Here is a 20,980-nt window from a genome sequence, read left to right on the forward strand (position 1 = left end):
AAATATGAGAGTACATTTCTGTACAAATCTAATTAAATCTAAATTTGTTTTTTAAATTGAGAAAATAAACAGAAACCCCAGGTCAAAAAATGGATTCAATCAAAAGATAATAAAATTCATGTAGTATAGTAACTTTAATTATTTATGGGAGTTCAGTTCAGACCCAATTTAATCTTCGAAACCTTAAGGATTGACCCTTATTTTTAACAGAAAAATTATATCTCTGTAATGAAAGGTGAAAATTGTGATTTGTGTAATTTACTTATTATGTTATGGCATAACTTGCATGAGCAATTGCTATTATATAATTATGCAATTTATGATTTTAAAAATAATTGACACATGTGTTTCTTCACGTACAGAGACCCTCTTCTGATGAATGAGAGGGAGGCAGTCTTTCATTTACATGCAACAAAACAGGAATAGATATAGCCCATAAAAAAACCAAAAACTTCATGACCTAATCAGCTTCCTTTATCTTGAGTCACAGTTTCTTCTTGTCTAATTAGCTACACTTTTGTTAGAGACCATGATACACGTGAATTATCATGTTTCCTCCATACCATTCCTCTTCTGTGTGTGTGAGGGGGGTGTGTGTGTGTGTATTGTCTTTCATCTCTCCGATTTCTGAATTTCTGTAGTTCTATCCACTTATTTGAACAAATGAGGCAATTATTGCATTTTAATTAGGATTAATTATGAGTCTAATATTTTCATACCCACTTTTCCTGCCATAAAATGCTCATGCAAACCCCAGGATTTTCAACTTCCCAAGGGAAATAGCCTTTATTTTATTTATTTTATTTTATTTTATTTATTTTATTTTATTTTATTATTAAACAAGTAAATTATAGAAGTTGAATTTAGCAAATAATTTCAATTTATACAAACATTCCAAAATGTTTGTTTTTCTGTCTTTATAACATACAACTATTTCAAATCCACTATCCAAATTGATTGTGAAAAAGAGCCACCTACAGAGAAGTTTTACAGACTTTGAGTCAAAGAAACAACTTTCCTTAATTTCATGTAACACAGAATGAGGTCTATACTGCAAAATACATGTGGCTTACTTATAATTCATGTGATAAGCGGTATTAAGAAAGCTAGAGTTGTTTAATTTAACAGCATATAACTACATTAAACAGACATAGGTGAAATTATAGGTTTATCTACTAGTTGTCTTTCTCAGCTTGGCATAAATACAGCCTTTGGTTACATTTTATCACTGTGGGCCATTTATCTCCTGTTCTGTTATAAAATAGACTTCTGTGTATGGGTTCCCATCATGCTACATTCAAACAGCCCATGGGATACATTAGGGAGAATGGTGATAAACTATTCTATTGACAGAGTGGTTGAGGCCTTCCATTGGGTTCTTACAGATCTGTGGTATATTCATGTTGGCATGAGCCTGAGGAAGATAATTCTGAATAACGTGAAAAGTCAGCACCTGGGAGGTTCTAAGAGAAACAAATATAGTGTCTGACATCTTTACCCAAACTGTAACACTAGATCATTAGTAGATAGGATCTAAAATGAATGAAGATGTGTATTTCAATGGTCTTTGAGAGTGTGGTCTACATAACTTCAATGTGTGATTGTATTGGTCTGTTCTCACAGTGTTATAAAAAATACTTGATACTGTATAATTTATAATGAAAAGAGATTTAATTGGCTCACAGTTCTGCAAGCTGTATAGAAACCATGATGCTGGCATCTCCTCAGCTTCTAGGGAAGCCTCAGGTAACTTACAATCAAGGTGGAAGGCAAAGGGGGAGTGAACATTTCACATAGCCAGTGCAGGAGGAAGAGAGTGAGCAGGGAGGTTCTACACACTTTTAAACAACTAGATCTCACAAGAACTCACTATCTTGACAACAGTACCAAGGGAAATGGTGTTAAACCATTCATGAGAAACCACTCCCATGATCAAATCACCAGGCTCCACCTCCAACATTGGGGATTACAATTTGACATTAGAATGGAGACACAGATCCAAACCATATCTGACTGAATGGCATGATATCAAAATAAAGACTCTCCTACCCACATCTTCGATGAACAAAACCAAGGACTTGTTAGTGAACAAAGAGGCATAGGACTACTAACTCCAAGTTTTGCTAGTGCTCAGAATATAATTTGATTGGAATAATTTAAAAGAAAACCTTAAATATAGATATCTCAAGTATTATGTTTATAGACTCTCCACAATCTCTGAGAATGCTGGCGTGCAAATCTTCGCCCTTGAATATCAAATTTTCATATTCATGGCTATTGAGGATGAATATGCATCAGGGGTATTTTGTTTAATATTGGATAGCTCATAAGGTGCATAGGAAACCTGGAGGAATAAGTTTATAAGTGTCTTAGTTAATTTTCTGTACTTATAACAAAACACCTGAAACTGGGTATTTATAATGAAAGGAATTTATTTCTTACTGTTATGAAGGCTAAATTCAAGGCTGAGGGGCCACATCTAGTGAGAACCTTTTTGCCGGTGGAGACAGTCTTGTGATGTCTTGAAGCCGTGCAGTGTATCACGTGGTGGAGGAGCAGAGCGTGCTCTGGTGCTGAGGTCTTTCTTTTCATATAAACCCACCAGTTCTCCTCCCATGATAACCCATTAAACCATTAACCCACTAATCCATTAATCCATAAATGGATTAACCCATTCATGAGGGCAGAGCCATCATGATCCAATCACCTCTTAAAGGCCCCATCTTTCATTGCCACCACATTGAAGATTAGGTGAGTTTTGGAGAGGACAAATATTCAAACCTTAGCAAAAGCTAAGACAAGAGTTACAATCAACAGATTTTTGCCAAGGAGGAATAAGTTTGTTTATTTCTGTAGCATAAAAATATGCACGTTGGGATTAGACAAACTCTTCGGAAGCATTGTCTGCATCTGGCTGGTTGTGAAGGCGTTTTCCTTGCAAAAAGTTGTTGAGATGCTTGAAGAAGTGGTCGTTGGTTGGCAAGAGGTCAGATGAATATGGTGGATGAAACAAAACTTCCTAGCACAATTCATTCAACTTTTGAAGCATTGGTTGTGTGATGTGTGGTTGGCAATTGTCATGGAGAAAAATTCAACCCTTTTCTGTTGACCAATGCCAGCTGCAACCATTGCAGTTTTCGGTGCATCTCATCAATTTGCTGAGCGTAATTCTCAGATGTAATGGTCTTGCCGGGATTCAGAAAGCTGTAGTAGATCAGATTGGCAGCAGGCCACCAAACAGTGACCATGACCATTTTTTTGGTGCAAGTTTGGCTTTGGAAACTGCTTTGGAGCTTCTTCTCGGTCCAACCACTGAGCTGGTCATCATCGGTTGTCTTAAAATCCACTTTTTGTCGCACATTACAATCTGGTAGAGAAATGATTCATTGTTATTGCCTAGAATAAAAGAAGATGACACTTCAAAACAATGATTTTTTAAAAAATCATTTTAATCATTAAATTAAATTAAATCATTAAATCATTTAAATTTCACTCAGCTCATGAGGCACCCACTTATCGAGACTTTTCACCTTTCTAATTTGCTTCAAATGTTGAATGATAGTAGAATGGTTGACATTGAGTTTTTCAGCAATTTTTCATGTAGTTGTAAGAGGATCAACTTCGATTATTGCTCTCAGTTGGCCGTTGTCAACTTCCAATGGCCAGCCACTATGCTCCTCATCTGCAAGGTTCCCATCTTCTTTGCAAAACTTCCTGGACCACTACTCCACTGTATGTTCCTTAGCAGTTCCCGGGTCAAATGCGTTGTTGATGTTGCGATTTGTCTCCGCTGCCTTACCACCCATTTTGAACTTGAATAAGAAATTGAATAACAAAATCGCTCAAATTTGTTTTTTGTCTAACATCATTTCCATAGTCTAAAATAAAATAAACAGCAAGTAATGTCATTAGCAAAAATAATAAAGCGAGTAATGTGCATTAAAATGGTGTATAACATAACCACATTTATTTAAGATTGTATTCCAATATCAAGCGGCAAATTTCAACATTGCAAAAATTGCAATTACTTTTGTACTTATGTGTTGGGGACACGGTGATAAACTATTCAATTGTCAGGACACAGTTGCTAAATTTAATGAACTCCAACATTTTCTTCCATTCTTGTTTCACTTGTCTCATGATCCAAATTTCAGAGAGACTCCAAATGACTGAGCTTATCTCACTTATCCACCCCATTTCTATTTTCATTACAATGCAATAAGAAGTTTGGGAAAAGGATTATTTCTTTTTAATTTCCTAATACTAAGTTTCTATAATTCAGTAAAAGTAAATTAAGTCAGGAAAAATCTAAACACAAAAAATCAAAATCACCAGAATTCTCTTACATTTTTAGGCTGATATCATACACTATCCCTCCAGCAATTTGTATCAGATCATTTGATGTGATTTCCCTATTTAGCATCAGTACTCTGGAGGAATCAGATTGTAGAAGCATCTCTAAAGTCATCAGAGGTGTCTCAGAAGCCTGAAGAAAAGGAAAAGAACTAGTGCTTGGATTACAGATGCCTCCCTCTACTTCAGCCAAAGCCTCATCTCTCATTTGTTTATTTTAGCAGAGTTCTATGACCAAAAGTGTGTTTGAAAACCGCTGATCGAAGGCCCCATATAAATAGTTAATATTGTAACTAAATTTCCTTAAATCTGTGTAGTGCTATCTGATTTCTTATGGAAGATGAGAACTAAAATTTTGGAAAATTTGGCAGCCATAATGTTTGTTACGTGGTAAACCTATTTGAATTCCTAATTTATTTTTCTCTAGCTATCCTTAACACCAGAAACTATGTGACCATTTACATCAATTCTCATTGCTCACTACTCTTCCATTCCTTGTCAGGGATCTAATAGAGAAAAACGGGGCTGTTTATGTCTTTAACAGGTAACTAATTGGAAAAATCTTGTAAAAATTAACCCTATAAATTAAAAGGTGAACTAAGACAAAAGTAAATCGATGCCTTGTACAGTAAATAAACTTATTTGATCTTCCCTAGACTTTAAAAAATTTGATGAAAAATTTCATATATGATCTAATGTTCATCATAAATAACAACTCTGGGAAAGCCACAGACATTTAAAAATTCTTGCACTACTTACTTTTATGACTAATGTTTTGATCATCTTATTTGCCTGCTTTGATTGCTTTTTTCAAACCAAAATATAATTTTTCCAAGAAAGAAATTTTCTGGAAAAAAGAAAGCTTCACAATAATTCTGAAAATGTTCCAATATATTTTGATACATTACCTGGCTTTCCATTTTAACTATTTACTATTGTTTCTAATAGAGTAATACAGTTAACCAAGAAACTGTTTCAAAATTTAGAAAAATAACTGTAGTAACCTGATATATACTAACATATAGTTTAAAGAGTTGGCATTATAGGAAGTGCATTGGTGAAGATGAAGCCTATTCTAAATGGTCCAAACTTGAGAGACAATAGTAGAAATCTCCTTTTCTTGTTGGGATCATTAATCTTCTTTTAGCATTAAGGGCTACCTAGTAATCAAATAATTCTTAACAAAGCAAATAAGCACAACAGTTATTCTCAACACTGTGTTAGGCTTGCCACTAATAAAAAAAAGCAATATCGAGAAGTAAATGAAGGAGGATAGAGCATAATGTTGGAATAGAAGCTTTCATCATTCTTCCCCCATGCAGGAACAACACATTTTAAAAACTATCTGCACACAGAAAAGCACTGTCACAAGAACCAAAATTCATGTGAGCAATCACAGTACCTGGTTGTAACTTCATATCACAGAAAAAAAGGCAATGAAGAGGGTAGGAAAGAAAGTCTTGAATCACTGACACTACCCCTCCTCCATCCCTGGCAGAGACCATCCAGCACAGAGAGTCTGTGCACTTTGAAGAGAGAGAGTGCAGTGACTGGGGGACTTTACATTTACATCAGTGCTGCCCTATGATAGCATAGAGAAAAGCTGTGCTGGGCTCAGTCAGCAACTGGACATAGAGGGAGCATTTGGACCTGACCTAGCCTGAAGGGTATCACCTATGCCAGTGGTCAAAACTTGAGTTTGTTGACAAGCCTTATCACTACAGGCCAAAGTACTCTGGGGTCCTAGGTAAACTTGAGAGACAGTCTAGGACACAAGGGCTGCAATTCCTAAGCAACTTTTTGGGCTGGTCTGGGCTCAGAGCCAGAGGACTAGAGTGGCGTGTGACCTAGGGAGAGACCAGCTGACATGACTAAGGAGGGCTTTGCCACCTCTCCCCCAGCCCCAGGCTGTGCAGCTCACAGCAACAAAAAATGACTTATTTCTTCTGCTTAAAGAGAAAAGAGCAAAGACTAAAGAGGACTTCATCTTGCAACTTGGATAGCAGCTCAGCTTCAGTAGAACAGGGCACCAGAGTCATGAGGCCCTATAGTCCAGATAATATTTTCAGACAAATGCTGGGCCAAAAGGAAACCCACTGCCATGAAAGGAAGGGCATAGTCCTGGCAGGATTCATTACCTGATGACTAAAGAGCCCTTGGGCTCTGAATAACCAGCAGTAATATCAAGGTAATATGCTGTGGACCTTGGGCTCTGAGATGTGTTGACTATAGGTGTGACTCAGCACATCCCCAGCTGTGTTGGATATGGTGAAAGACTCCTTCTCTTTGAGAAAGGCATAGGGAAAAGTAAAGGCAACTCTGTTTTGCACCTTAGGTACCAGCTCAGCCACAATGGCCAGAGTGACAAGCAGACTCTTGGGATCCCTGAGTGCAGGCCTAGGCTCTTGGGCAGCATTTCTGGACCTGCCCCGGGCCAGAGGGGAGCCCACTGATCTGAAGGGTGAGTCCCAGGCCTGGCAGCATTCACCACAAACTAAATGAAGAGCCCTTGGGTTTTAAAGGAACACTGGCAGTGACTTGGAAGAATCCCACTATGGGCCAGTGGTGGTGGTGGCCACAGAGAGAATGTCCTCTGTTTGTGAAGAGGGGAGGGAAGAGCAGGAAGAACTTTGTATTGTGGTTTCAGTTCCAGCATAGTCACAGAATAATAGAACATCAGGCATACTTCTAAGTTTTTCGACTCCAATTTCTGGCTCCCAAACAGCATCTCTGGACCCACCCGGGGTTTGGGGGAACTCATTGCCCTGAACAGTCATAAACCTGGCTGACATCATTGGCCTCAGGTCTGACCCAGTGCTGTTCCAATGGTGGGGGCCACAGAGGTGCTTGCGTCACCACACCCCAAGTTCCAGGAAGCTCAGCACAGATAAATAAACTCCACTTGTTTGGGGGAAGGTAAGAAGAAAAACAAACAAGCAAACAAACAAACAAGAGTCTCTGCATTGTAATCTAGAGAATTCTTCCAGGTGTTATCCAAGACAATGAAGACAGTACCTCTACAAATCTGCAAAAACCACAGCGATATTAGACTTGGGGCCCAAGTCCCTTCAAATACCTGGAAAGATTTCTCCAGAAAGACAGGCGCAAACAAGCCCTGACTCTGAAGGCTACAATAAATACCTACCTCTTCAATGCCCAGACTCTGACAAGCATCTAAAAGCACCAAGATTACCCAGGAAAACTTGATCTCAGCAAATGAACAAAATAAGGCACCAAAGACTAATCCTAGAGAAACAGATACATGTTCAATTTTCAAATGGAAAATTCAAAATATCTGTTTTGAGAAAATGTAATGAAATGTAAGATAACAGAAGAATTTCATAATTGTATCAAATATATTTAACAATGAGATTAAAATAATTAAAACAAGGCACACATTCTATAATTGGAAAATGCAATTTACATACTGAAAAATGCCTCAGAGTCCCAATAGCTGGATTAGTCACGCAGAGGAAAGAATTAGTGATCTTGAAGGCAGGCTGTTTAAAAATATATACTCAGGAGACAAGAAAAATAATTAAAACAAATAAATAAAGCGCACCTACAAGATTGAGAAAATAGCCTCAAAAGGGTAAATCTAAGAGTGATTGGCCTAAAAGAAAAAGTAGATGAAATATGGGGTAGAAGGGTTATTCCAAGAAATATTACTAGAGAACCTTTCAAACCTAGAGAAAGATATCAACATTGAAGTACAAAAAGGTTATAGAACACTAAGCCGAATTAACCCAAAGAGGACTATCTTCAGACAGCTAATAATCAAACTGGTAAAGTTCAAGGATAAAGAAATGATGCTAAAAGCATCAAAAGAAATGAAACAAATAACATAATGAATCTCCAATACATGTGGCAGCAAATTTTTCAGTGAAAACCTTATAGGCCAGGAGAGAGTGGCATGACATATTTAAAGTACCAGAAGGGGGATAAAAAGACTTACCCTAGCATTCTTTATGCAGTAAAAATATCCTTCAAGTATGAAGGAGAAATCAAGAACTACACAGACAAACAAAAGCTGAGGGATTTTATCAACACCAGATTTGTCCTACAATAAATGCTAAAGATAGTTTCTCAATCTGAAAGAAAACGATGCTGATGAACAAGAGGAAATCATCTGAAGATACAAAACTCAGTGGTGGCCAGGCATGGTGACCCACACCTATTATCCCAGCCCTTTGGGAGCTTGAAGTGGGTGGATTGCTTGAGCCCAGAAATTTGAGACTAGCCTGGGCAACATGGTGAAATCCTGTCTCTACATAAAAACACAAAAATTAGCCAGTGTAGTGGCACATGCCAGTAGTCCCAGCTACTCAGGAGGCTGAGGTGGGAAAATCACTTGAGCCCGGAAAGTTGAGGCCACAGTGATCTGTGACTGCATTACTGCACCCCAGACTGGATGGTAGAGTGAGACCCAGTCTCAAAACAAGCAAAGTCACTGGTAACAGTAAGCACACACACACAAAATCACAGAACATTATAAAACTGTAATTGTTCTTTGAAAACTACTATTATCTTAGGAAGAAAGATAAAACGATAATCCAATCAAAAATAATAACTACAACTTTTCAGGACAAAGACTGTATAATGAGACAAAGAAACATTGAAAAGTTAAAAATTAAGAGGATTAAGTTAAAGTATAGACTTTTTATTAGTTTTCTTTTTGTGTTTGTTTATGTAATCAGTGTTAACTTGTCATCGGTTTAAGATAATGGATTATAAGATAGAATTTGGAAGTCATACAGTACTCTCTAATCAAAAAACATGAAAAATACAGAAAAAATAAAAAGCAAGGAATTAAATCATACCACCTGAGAAAATCACCTTCACAAAAAGAAAGACAAGAAGGAAAAGAATATCAAAAAACAACCAGAAAACAAACAGCAAAATAGCAGGAGTAAGTCACTGCTTATCAATGATAACTATGAATGTAAATGGAATAAACTCTCCAATGAAAATACTTAGAGAGGCCAAATAAATGAAAAAAAAAAAAAAAGACTCAATGATCTGTTGCCTACAAGAAAAACTCTTCATCTATGAAGATACACATCTAATGAAAATAAAGGGATGGAAAAAGATATTCCATGCCAATGGAAGTGAGAAATGAGCAAGAGTATATACTTATATCAGAAAAAATAGATTTCAAAACTGTAAGTGACAAAGAAGGCTACTAAATACTAATAAAGGAATCAATTCAGCAAGAGGATATAATAATTGTAAATATATATGCACCCATCACTGGAGCACCCAGATATATAAAGCAAATATTACTGAAGCTAAAGAGAGAGATAGACCTCAATACAATAATAGCTGAAGACTTCAACACCCAACACTCAGCATCAGTTCATCCAGATGGAAATTCAACAAAGAAAGATAAGACGACTTAATCTTCACTATAGATGAAATGGACCTAATAGATATTTACAGAATATTTTACTCAAAGGCTGCAAAACACACCTTCTTCTTTTCATCACATGAATCTTTCTCAAGAATAGACCACATGTTATGTAACAAAATCAGTGGCAAAACATTTAAAAAATGGTATAAGAAATATTGCTGAGGATGTGGAGAAAAGAAAATCTTTCTACACCATTGGTGGGAATGTAAATTAGCATAACCACTACGGAGAATAGTTCAGAGGTTACTCAAACAAGTAAAAATAGAGCTGTCATATGATTCAGCAATCCCACTGCTGTGTTTAAACACAAAAGAAGAGAAATCAGTATAGTGAAGAGATATCTTCCCTGCTATGATTGTTGTGATGCTGTTCCAATAGGCAAAATTGGAAAGCAACCTAAGTGTCTATCATAAGATGAATGATCGCCATTCTAGCTGGTGTGAGATGGTATCTCATTATGGTTTTGATTTGCATTTCTCTAATGACAAGTGATGATAAGCTTTTTTTTTCATATGTAGATTGACTGCATAAATGTCTTCTTTTGAGAAGCGTCTGTTGTTATCCTTCGCCCACTATTTGATGGAGTTGTTTGTTTTTTTCCTGTAAATGTGTTTAAGTTCCTTGTAGATTTTGGATATTAGCCCTTTGTCAGATGGATAGATATTCTCTCATTCTGAAAAAAATTTCTCCTATTCTGTAGGTCGCCTGTTCACTCTGATGAGAGTTTATTTTGCTGTGCAGAAGCTCTTTAGTTTAGTTGGATCCCATTCATCTATTTTGGCTTTTGTTGCCATTGCTTTTGGTGTTTTAATCATGAAGTATTTGCACATACCTATGTCCTGATGGTATTGCCTAGGTTTTCTTCCAGGGTTTTTATGGTTTTAGATCTTACATGCAAGTCTTTAATTCATCTTGAGTTAATTTTTGAATAATGTGTAAGGAAGGGGTCCAGTTTCAGTTTTCTGCATGTGGCTAGCCAATTTTCCCAACATCATTTATTAAATAGGGAATCCTTTCCCCATTGCTTGTGTTTCTGAGGTTTGTCAAAGATTAGATGGCTGTAGATGTGTGGCATTATTTTGGAAGCCTCTGTTCTGTTCCATTTGTTTATGTATCTGTTTTGGTACCAGTACCATGCTGTTTTGGTTACTATAGCCTTGTAATATAGTTTGAAGTTAGGTAGCGTGATGCCTCCAGCATTGTTCTTTTTACTTAGGATTGTCTTGGCTATGCGGCCTCTTTTTTGGTTCCAAATGAAATTTAAAGTAGTTTTTTCCAATTCTGTGAAGAAAGTCAATGATAGCTTGATGGGGTTAGCATTGAATCTATACATTACTTTGGGCAGTATGGCCATTTTTACAATATTGATTCTTTCTAACCATGAGCATGGAATGTTTTTCCCTTTATTTGTATCCTCTCTTATTTCCTTGAGCAGTGGTTTGTAGTTCTCCTTGAAGAGGTCCTTCACATCCCTTCTAAGTTGTATTCTTAGGTATTTTATTCTCTTTGTAGCAATTATGAATGGGAGTTCAGTCATGATTTGGCTCTCTGTTTATCTATTATTGTCTTATAGGAATGCTTGTGATTTTTGCACATTGATTTTGTATCCTGAGATTTTGCAGAAGTTGCTTATCAGCTTAATGAGATTTTGGGCTGAGACAATGGGGTTTTCTAAGTATACAACTATGTCATCTGCAAACAGAGACCATTTGACTTTCTCTCTTTCTCTTTGAATACCCTTTATTTCTTTCTCTTGCCTCATTGCCCTGGCCAGAACTTCCAATACTATGTTGAATAGGAGTGGTGAGAGAGGGCATCCTTGTCTTGTACCGGTTTTCAAAGGGAATGTTTCCAGTTTTTGCCCATTCAGTATGATATTGGCTGTGGGTTTGTCATAAATAGTTCTTATTATTTTGAGATATGTTCCATCAATACCTAGTTTATTGAGAGTTTTTAGCATGAAGGGCTGTTGAATTTTGTCAAAGGCCTTTTCTGCATCTATTGAGATAATTATGTGGTTTTCATCATTTGTTCTGTTTATGTGATGGATTACACTTATTGATTTGCATATATTGAACCAGTCTTGCATCCCAGGGATGAAGCTGACTTGATCGTGGTGGATAAGCTTTTTGATGTGCTGCTGAATTCGGTTTGCCAGTATTTTATTGGGGATTTTTTGTATCACTGTTCATCAGAGATACTGGCCTGAAATTTTCTTTCTTTTTGTTGTGTCTCTGCCAGGTTTTGGTGTCAGCATGGTGCTGGCCTCATAAGATGAGTTAGGGAGGAGTCTCTATTTTTCTATTGTTTGGAATACTTTCAGAAAAGATGGTACCATCTCCTCTTTGTACCTCTGGTAGAATTCGGCTGTGAATGCATCTGGTCCTGGGCTTCTTTTTGGTTGGAGGGCTATTAATTATTGCCTCAATTTCAGAACTTGTTATTGGTCTATTTTGGTCTCTTCCAGGAGATGCTGGAGAGAATGTGGAGAAATAGGAATGTTTTTACACTGTTGGTGGGAGTGTAAATTAGTTTAACCATTGTGGAAGGCAATGTGGTGATTCCTCAAGGATCTAGAACAAGAAATACCACCTGACCCAGCAATCCCATTACTGGGTATATACTGAAAGGATTATAAATCATTCAACTATAAAGACACATGCACATATGTTTATTGTAGCACTATTCACAATAGCAAAGACTTGGAACCAACCCAAATGCCCATCAATAATAGACTGGATTAAGAAAATGTGGCACATATACGCAATGGAATACTATGCAGCCATAAAAGGGATGAGCTCATGTCCTTTGTAGGGACATGGATGAAGCTGGAAACCATCATTCTCAGTAAACTAACACAAGAACAGAAAACCAAACACTACATCTTCTCACTCATAAGTGGAAGTTGAACAATGAGAACATGTGGACACAGGGAGGGGAACATCATACACTGGGGCCTGTCAGGGGTTGAGGGTTAGGGGAGGGATAGCATTAGGAGAAATACCTAAAGTAGATGAAGGGTTGATGGGTGCAACAAACCACCATGGCACATGTATACCTGTGTAACAAACCTACACATTCTGCACATGTATGCCAGAACTTTATATATATGTATATGTGTGTGTGTGTGTGTATGTGTGTGTGTGTGTGTGTGTATAAAGATGAGTGGATGAAGAAAATGTGATACTTTTATTCAGCCATAAAAATGAATGAGATTCTGTCATTTTTAACAGCATGGGTGGAGCTGAAGATTATTATGTTAAGTGAAATAAGCCAGACACAGAAAGACCAACATCACATATTCTTTCTTGTTTGTGTGAGATTTATAAATCAAAACAATTGAACTCATGGAAATAGATAGTGGAAGGACTGCTACCAAAACCTGAGAAAGTAGTTTGGGAAGGAGCAAGGTAAGGATGGTTAATGGGTAGCAAAAATACTTAGAAAGAATGAATAAGACACAGTATTTGATATCACAGCATTGTGACTATAGTCAAAATAATTCAATTGTACATTTTAAAATAAGTAAGAGTATGTATTAATAACACAAAGGATAAATGCTTGTGGAGACGGATACCCCATTTTCCATGACATGGAAATGCATGTCTGTATCAAAATACCTCATGTACCCCATAAATACATACACCTGCTATGTACACATACACATTAAAAAATACTATTTTAAAAAGTGAATGACATTTAATAACACCTCATCTTACTACTAAGAGTTTTCACATTACTGCAAAGTGTCCTTTACATTTATAAAAATGCCTTGACCCATATTCTAAGGGGTAAAATCCTTTATTTTAAAGTTATGCACAACAGTGTTGTGTTTTAAAATACTTTTCAGTATAAGATGTGACAAAAAATTATGTTGCAACAAAATCTCATGGAAATTTTGAGATATATATATTTTAAAAAGCAAGTGGTTCAATTAACACTCTTCAAAAAATTAAGCAAACTTTTTCCAGAAATGGAAGAAACTGTTAAGGTATTTTTTTTCCTTGTCCTGAGTCATTTTAATAAATATAGTTATTAACAGTGTTGGGTATAACACCACTGTTTTCTCAGATGCAGTAAACAGAAGCAAAGACATTTCTACTCACCATGCTTCGTCCTATCACAGAGCCTTTGTGCCCATTCGTCTGTCTTGATTGAAATGTTCTTTCCTTGACTCTTATCCTTTTAAAATTCTATTCTTATCTCACCTGTTAGCTCAAGCGACAGAACTAAAACAGAGTTCTCAACTCAAGTGACTGAAAACGTATCATTTAATTATTTATTCTTTCTCTCTTTTTCTATTTGCTTCTTGGAGAAATGATAGGTCGGATAACATATTTGAACATAAGGATGAGAGCATTATCGTATCTGAGGAGGACAGAGCAGTAAGCTGACAGGAATCTGAATCTCTAAGAATATCCTAGAGCAAAGCTACCATATCAGTTCTAGGTGGTCTTCCTTTAGATTTTTATGTGACAGAGAGTATTTATCTTGTTTAATTAACTGTTCTTATGATTATCTCTTGCTTTCAGTTAAATCTAGCCCTAACTGATAAGCCACCATTATAGACTTTGATAACATAATTCATCACATCTTTGAGAAACTTATCTAGTTTTTAACTGTGTTAAGTATGAGTGATTAGCTATTTGATTAATATTAGGCCCCCACCCCTCACCAGATATTAAGTTTCATGAGGGCAAAAATTATATTCACTATTGAACTCCAATCACCCTAGCAGAGTGCAAGTTAAATATCTTGGAAAAAAAAGAAAGTAATTAGGAAAGAAAGAAAGAAGTAAAACAAAAGAGGAGGGAGAGTTGAAAAACTTGTTACAGATAAGTTTATATTTATCATCTATACAGTCTTCCTTCTTTCTTTTTGTAAATGATGTAGTACCTTTTAAATGTACTCTATGCCTTCAAGTTCTGTTTACTTTTGAACACTTTTCAGCTGGTGATCTAATAAATCTATTATTACCATGAGTCTTCATGGAGGCATTTATGTTTTAACAAGCATGAAAGTTGTAAGTAGAAGAACAGTGTTAAGTGGAAGGATTCAACTATTGCTCATGGGATATTTTGTAGAAGCCGATCCAGAGAAAATTGTTGAAACATCATGTTTCTTCTTCAGAAAGTTTTATTTCAAATGTTTATATAGATATTCTCAAAATGCTATCTTCCACACAATGGATATTGTGGTTAGTCATTAGTTTTTCGATATGCATACATGCTTTATTTTGAAAACGCTGCCATATTAAATTACTGTAATAGCTTCAGCAAAACAAACAAAAAACCCATAACCTACGACCAATAACTGTATTTTAGAAAAAAAACATAATAATAAAAATGGGGAAATTGGAGATACAAAAGATCTTTGACTAGTTTCTAACTCCAGGATAAAACCTCTGGACCCACCTGGGGCCTGAAGGAACTTGGACCCAGAAGGGAAACATACAGGCCAGGTTGGCTTTGCCACCTGCTTATTGTAGAGCCCCAGGGCCTTAAGTGAACACAGACAGTAGCCAGGGAGTAGTTATAGCAAGGCTTTTGTGAGATCCAGTACTGTGCTGGCTTCAAATCTGACCCATTGCAGTCAGAGAGGTGGTGGCCACAGGGAACTTGTCCTAGATCATCAGGCAGTACCTCTATAAGTTTGCAAGAGCCATAACATTACTGGGCTTTGGCTGCCCCCTAAAGTAGGTACAACTTAGACCACAACACCCAAGTCTTTTCAAATGTCTGAAAAGCCTTCTCAGGAAGAATGGGGAAAAACTATATCAGACAGTGATGACTACAATAAATATCTAACTATTCAATGCCCAGATACAGATGAACATCTAGAAGTATCAAGACAATTCAGGAAAACATGACCTCACCAAATGAACTAAATAAGACTCCAGAAATCAATCCTAGAGAAAGACAGATATATGAACTTTGAGACAGAAAATTCAAAATGCCTGAATTGAGGATACCAAAAACTTCTTAAGATAACACAGAAAAGATATTCTGAATTACATCACATACCTTTAGCAAAGAGATTTAAATAATTCTAAAATTAAGGCAGGAATTCTGAAGCTAAAAAATTTAATGGGCATACTAAAGAATGCGTGAGTCTTTTAGTAGCATAATGGATCAAGCAGAAGAAAGAATTAGTCAGCTTGAAGACAGGGTATTTGAAAATATATAGTCAGAGGAGAAAAAAAATACAATAAAAAATGCATACAGGATCTAAAAAATAGCCTCAAAAAGGCAAATCTAGGAGTTACTGGCCCTAAAGAGGAGGTAGAGAAAGAGATAGGGGAAGAGAGTTTATTTAAAGTGAGAATAACAGAAAACTTTGCAAACTTAGAGAAAAATATCAAGTCTAAGTACAAGAAGGTTATAGAAGACCAAGCAGATTTAACACAAAGACGACTACCTCAAGGCATTTAAAAATAAAACTTCCAAAGATCAAAGATCAAGAAAGTATCCTAAAAGTTGTAAGAGAAAATAAACAAACAATACACAAGGGAGCTTCGATACATCTGGCAGAAGACTTTTGAGTAGAAATCTTACAGGACAGGAGAGAGTGGCATGACATAGTCAGTGTGCTGAAAAAGAAATCTTTTAACATAGAGTAATATATCTGGCAAAAATATCCTTCAAATATGTAGGAGAAATAAAGACATTCACAGACAAACAAAGCTGAGAGCTTTTAGACACACCAGACCTGTCCTACAAGAATAATTTTGAAACCTAAACAAATACATGCAAATTAAACTATATGTTCTTGAATGACCGGTGGGTCAATAAAGAAATTAAGAAAGAAATTGAAGAATTCTTTGAAACAAATAATAATGGACACACATCACACAAAAACCTATAGGATAGAGCAAAAACATTATTAAGAGAGAATTTTATAACCATAAATGCGTAAATCAAAAAAGATGGAAAACTTCACATAAACAACCTAACAATGCACCTCAAAGAACTAGAAAAGCCACAACAAACCAAACCAAAAATCAGTTGAAGAAATAAGTAATAAAGATCAGAGCAGATAGAAGCAACATTGAAATGAAGAAAATAATACAAAATATCAATGGAACAAAAGGTTGGTTTCTTGCAAAGTTAAACAAAATGAACAAACCTTGAACAAAACAAAGAAAATAAGAGAGGTAATGCGTATAAAAAAAAATCCAAAATAAAAAAAGGGAGACATTACAACTGATACTGCAAAAAAATGAAAGTATCATTAGTGGCTACTTTGAATAACTACATGTTGATAAATTTGAAAACATAGAAGAAATGGACAAGTTACTAGATACATACAACCTACCAAGATTGAACAAGGAAAAAAACCAAACTCTGAACAGACCAATAAGAAGTAACCAGTTCAAAGCCATAATAAAAATTTTCCCATTAAAGGAAAGCCTGGGTCCCAATGACTTCACTACTGGATTCTGCCAAATATTTAAAGAGCTAATATTAATTTTCCTTAAACTTTTAGAGTGGGGCAGGGGTGAACTTCCAAACTTATTCTGTGAAGCAAGTATTACCCTGTTACCAAAACCAGACAAAGAAACATTAGCAAAAGAAAACTATAGGCCAATACCTATGATGAATATTGACAAAAATCCCTAACAAAATACAAGCAAAGCAAATTGAACAACACATTAGAAAGATGTGTTGTTGTGACCAAATTGGATTTATTCCTGGCATACAAGGTTAGTTCTACATATGCTAATCAATTAGTGTGGTATATCATATTAACATAATAAAGGATGAAAACAATATAATTATTTCAATTAATGCTGAAAATGCATTTAATACAATTTAATGTGCCTTCATGATAAAAATCCTCATTAAAATGGAAATACGAGGAACATATCTCAACAAAATAAAAGCCATATACAACAGACCCACAGCTGTTATACCACAGTATTATACTGAATGAGAAAATACTGAAAGCCTTTCTCTAAGATTTAGAACATGACAAGGATGCCCACTTTCACACCTATTATTTTTATCTTTCTCTTTTGTCATTATTCTAGCTAGTACTTACAAAACAGAAAGATAAAAAGGGCATCCAAATTGGAATGGAAGAAGTAAAATTATCCTTGTTTGCAGACAATATGATGTTATATTTGGACAAACCTAAAGAATCTACCAAAAAATTGTTAGAACTGATACACAAATTCAGTAAAGTTGCAGATGCAAAATCAACATACAAAAATTCATAGCATTTCTATATACCAACAGTGAGCAATCAAAAAAAGAAATTTTAAAAGTAAGTAACCAAATTTATAATAACCAAAAATAACATTAAATATCTAGAAATTACCTTAATCAAATATATAAAAGGTCTCTAACATACAAAGTAGGAAACACTGATAACAGAAATTGAAGAGGACCCCCAAAAATAGAGAAATATTCCATGCTCATGTATTGAAATAATCGATATTGTTAAAATGTCCATACCACAGCTATCTACAGATTTAATGTAATCCCTATCAGAATACCAATAACATTATTCACAGAAATAGAAAAACAAATCCTAAAATTTATATGGAACCACAAAAGACCCAGAATAGCCAACAATATACCAAGCAAAAAGAACAAAACTGGAAACACATTAACTGACTTCAAATTACACCACAGAGCTATACCAACCAAAGCAGCATGGTACAGGAATAAAAACAGATGTGTAGACCAATAGAACAGAATAGAAAACCCAGAAACACATCCACACACATACTGTGAACTGATTTACAATAATACAGCCAAGAACATAGACTGGTGAAAAGACAGTCTCTTCAATAAATGGCGCTGGGAAAACTGGATATCCATATACAGAAGAATTAAACTAGACTCTCATCTCTCACCATATATGGAAATTTAAAAATACGGATTAAAGACTTAAATCTAATGCCTCAAACTATGAAATTAATACAAGAAAACATTGTGAATAATCTTCAGAATATTGGTCTAGGCAAAAATTTCTTGAGCCATACACCATGAAATGGTTTGGCTGTGCCCCACCTAAATCTCATCTTGAATTGTAGCTCCCATAATTCCCACGTGTTGTGGGAGGGACCTGGCGGGAGAGAATTGAATCACAGGGGTGGTTTTCATCATACTGTTCTCCTGGTAGTGAATAAGTCTCACCAGATGTGATGGTTTTATAAGGGGTTTCCCCTTTCACTTGGCTGTCATTCTCCCTTGCCTGCCACCATGAAAGACATGACTTTTGCCTTCCACCATGATTGTGAGGCTTCCCCAGCCACGTGGAACTTTGAGTCCATTAAATCTCTTTTTCTTTTGAAATTACCCCGTTTTGGTTATGTCTTTATCAGCAACATGAGAACAGAATAATACAGTAAATTGGCACCAGGAGTGGGGCACTGCTGTAAAGATACTCAAAAATGTGGAAGTGACTTTGAAACTGGGTAACAGGCAGAGGTTGGAAGAGTTTGAAGGGCTCAGAAGACAGAAAAATGTAAGAAAGTTTGGAACTTCCTCGATACCTGTTGAATGGCTTTGACAAAAATGCTGATGATGATATGGACAATGAAATACAGGCCGAGGTGATCTTAGATGGAGATGAGGAACTTGTTGGGACCTGGAATAAAGGTGACTCTTGCTATATTACAGTAAAGAGACTGGCAGCATTTTGGCCCTGCCCTAGATATTTATGGAACTTTGAACTCGAGGGAGATGATTTAGGGTATCTGGTAGAATAAATTTCTAATTGGCAAGATTTGATTTGGGTGCTGTTAAAAGCATTCAGTTTTAAAAGGGAAGCAGAGCATAAAAGTTTGGAAAATTACAACCTGATGATGCAATAAAAAAGAAAAACCTATATTCTTGGGAGAAATTCAAGCCTGCTGCAGAAATTTGTATAAGTAACAAGGAGCCAAATGTTAATCACAAAGACAAGGGGGAAAATGTTTTTAGGGCATGTCAGAAGTCTTCACAGCAGCCCTCCTCATTACAGGCCTGGAGGCCTAGGAAAAAAAAAATGGTTTCATGGGCCAGGCCCAGGAACCCCTTCCTTTGTGCAGCCTTGGGACTTGGTGCCCTGCATCCCAGCCATGCCAGCTGTGGCTAAAAGGGAACAAGGTACAGCTTGGGCCATGGCTTTAGAGGGTGCAAGCCCCAAGCCTTGGCAGCTGTCACATAGTGTTGAGCCTGTGAGTGTACAGAAGTCCAGAATCGAAGTTTGGGAACTTCTGCCTAGATTTCAGAGGAGTTATGGAAATGCCTGGATGTCCAGGCAAACATTTGCTGCAGGGATGGAGCCCTCATGGAGAACCTCTGCTAGTGCAATATGGAAGAAAAATATAAGGTTGGAGCTCCCACACAGAGTCTCCACTGGGGCAGTGCCTAGTGGAGCCGTGAGAGGAGGGCCACTACCCCAGAATGGTAGATCCACTGACAGCTTGTACCATGGACCTGGAATAGCCACAGACACTCAATGCCAGCGCATGAAAACAGCCAGGAGAAGAGTTGTAGCCAGCAAAGCCACAGAGGTGGAGCTGCCCAAGACCATGGGAACCCACTTCTTGCATTAGCATGATCTGGATGTGAGACATGCAATCAAAGAAGATAATTTTGGAGCTTTAATATTTGACTGTTCTGCTGAACTTTGGACTTGTATGGGGTCTGGAGCCCCTTCATTTTGGCCAATTTTTCTCATTTGGAATGGATGCATTTTCATCATGCCTGTACTTCATTGTGTCTAGGAAGTAACTAACTTGTTTTTGATTTTACAGGCTCATAGGCAGATTTTACAGACTCATATGCAGAAGAGACTTGCCTTGTCTCAGATGAGACCTTGTACTGTGGACTTTTGAGTTAAGACAGAAATGAATTAAGACATTTGGGAACTGTTGGGAAGGCATGTTTTTGAAATGTGAGAACATGAGATTTGGGAGGAGCCAAGGGCAGAATGATATGGTTTGACTGTGTCCCCACCAAAATCTCATCTTGAATTGTGGCTCCCATAATTCCCACATATGGTGGGAGGGACCAGTAGGAGATAATTGAATCATAGGGGTGGTTTCCCTCATACTGTTTGCCTGGTAGTAAATAAATCTCACAAGATCTTATTGTTTCATAAAGGGCTTACCCTTTCATTTGGCTCTCATTCTCCCTTGCCTGCCACCATGTAAGACGTGCCTTTCACCTTCTGCCATGATAGTGAGGCCTATCCAGCCACATGGGGTAACATCAAGGTAAA

The sequence above is a fragment of the Macaca thibetana genome, chromosome X (assembly GCF_024542745.1).
Source record: "Macaca thibetana thibetana isolate TM-01 chromosome X, ASM2454274v1, whole genome shotgun sequence".
NCBI classification, from domain to species: domain Eukaryota; kingdom Metazoa; phylum Chordata; class Mammalia; order Primates; family Cercopithecidae; genus Macaca; species Macaca thibetana.